Raw genomic sequence first — 1,946 nt, forward strand, 5'->3', positions numbered from 1 at the left:
TGGAAATTTTGTAGGAGATTTCGTAGGAATTTTGTAGGTGTTGCAGTGGAGTTAACGATGAAGATTGATGTGATCATGTAGCTGTTACAGTGGTGTTGATTGTTTTGTATTTGATTTCCAGTGGAGCTGAATCAGATATGTTTCGATGGAGATTGCAAATGGATTTCGATTTTTGATTAAATTTGTATGTAAGGATTCCGATTTTATATTAGTTTTTCGGGTGCATTTTAAATTAGAATTTTTTTTTGCAATTTTGACCAATTTGAGAGAGAGGCCAGCTCAGTGGAGTTGTTTTTGATTTTTGGAGTTGATTTTTCGTTCTCTGTTATTAATCAATTTTAAAGAGAGACTAGCTCAATGGAGTTGATTTTGATTTTTGGAGTTTATTTTTTGTTCTCTGTTTTTGATTAATTTCAGAGAGAGTCCAACTCAGTGGAGTTGATTTTGATTTTTGGTGTTCATTTTTCATTCTCTGTTTTTCATCAACATGCTTATCAATGATAAGTTTTGTTCTATGTTTTTTTTTTCATCAATATGCATATCATTTTTCGTTTTATAAGTTTTGTTCTCTATTTTTTCTGTACTTTTCTTTGTAATCCACAGAGAATTGTAAGTTTGTTATTATGATCTAATGAAAATCACAGAGAAAATTATAATTTCATATGGACATGTTATTATAAGTTTGTAATCCAGAGAAAATCACAGAGAAAATTGTAAGTTTGCAGTCCAGTGAAAATCACAGAGAAAATATAATTTCATATGGACATATTATTATAAGTTTGTTATTTTTTATTTTTTATTTTCTCAATTGAATATTTTGTGAGCAAAACAAATCTTCTATGTGATTTTCTCTGTGTTTGTGTGGAATAGTTAGCATTTTGTGTTTTGATGTAAATGTGTTTTTGTTTTTGCATAAGTTTGTATGTTTATGTTATTTTTTATGTTGTGCCTTTTATGTGTTTTTATATTGAACAAGTTATTTTTTGTGTGTTTTTTTTTTTTTTGCAGTTTAGACGGGTAGTGTAGTGTTGTTGCTGTGTAAATATAGGAATGACCCTATTGTCATTAATGTTTCATGCGAATTGAACTTTGAGAAATTAGTTGGCATTTTGTGTAAAACATGGGAGAATTTGAAGCCTGAAACGATCTCTATTTCATATTGTATTGTGGACCATCCGAATTGTATGGTTCAAAATAATATTAATTTTTTGAATATGCTGGAGGTTGTTTATGCATGTGGTGTTGACATAGTTAATGTTTCAGTTGTTAGGTGTGATACTTCTAATCAAGAGGATGAAGTGGAGTCTAATTGGGTAGATGTTGCGCAGGGTGAATGTGATAGGCTTGTGGATATTGAAAGGAATTCACTCTCTAAGTTTTGTTCTCACCAAGAAAAGGTGTTATTGTCAGTTGGTTGGCGAAATAATATTAGAAGTGTTGGACAAAAGTTTGAGAGTGGCGTGGTTGAGTTCTATACTGTGTTTGTCCAAGTATGCTATTAAGATTGGTTTTGAGTTTACATTTGAGGATGTTAGTGACATTTATGTTGCATTTTTTGATGTTGGTTTACAGAGAGAAATTTGTATGTGTATGGATTGTATTAGAAGATAATGTATTTGTTGTGCATTATGTTTTGTAATTTTCTCTGAATGTTTTTTGAATTTTCTCTATAATTTCTAGATCAATGCAAAACATACTTTGGGCAGTGTGTTTATAATACTAGTCAAATTCATTCAGAGAAATTTTCCAATACTAGAGAAAATTACTTTGTGCAGTGTATTTTTTGAATTGGATGGTGTGAATTACTTTGTGCATTGTTTTGTACCAACACAATGCACTACAAATTACATGATCAAATAGGCCTCCTCTTTCCATCATAACAAATAAATTTCTCTGTTACTAGAATTTTCTCTGTGAAATTTTGGTAACTTCAAACTAGAGAACTT

This window comes from Camellia sinensis, chromosome 13 (genome assembly GCF_055761805.1).
Source record: "Camellia sinensis isolate YWXY chromosome 13, ASM5576180v1, whole genome shotgun sequence".
In the NCBI taxonomy this organism is placed as follows: domain Eukaryota; kingdom Viridiplantae; phylum Streptophyta; class Magnoliopsida; order Ericales; family Theaceae; genus Camellia; species Camellia sinensis.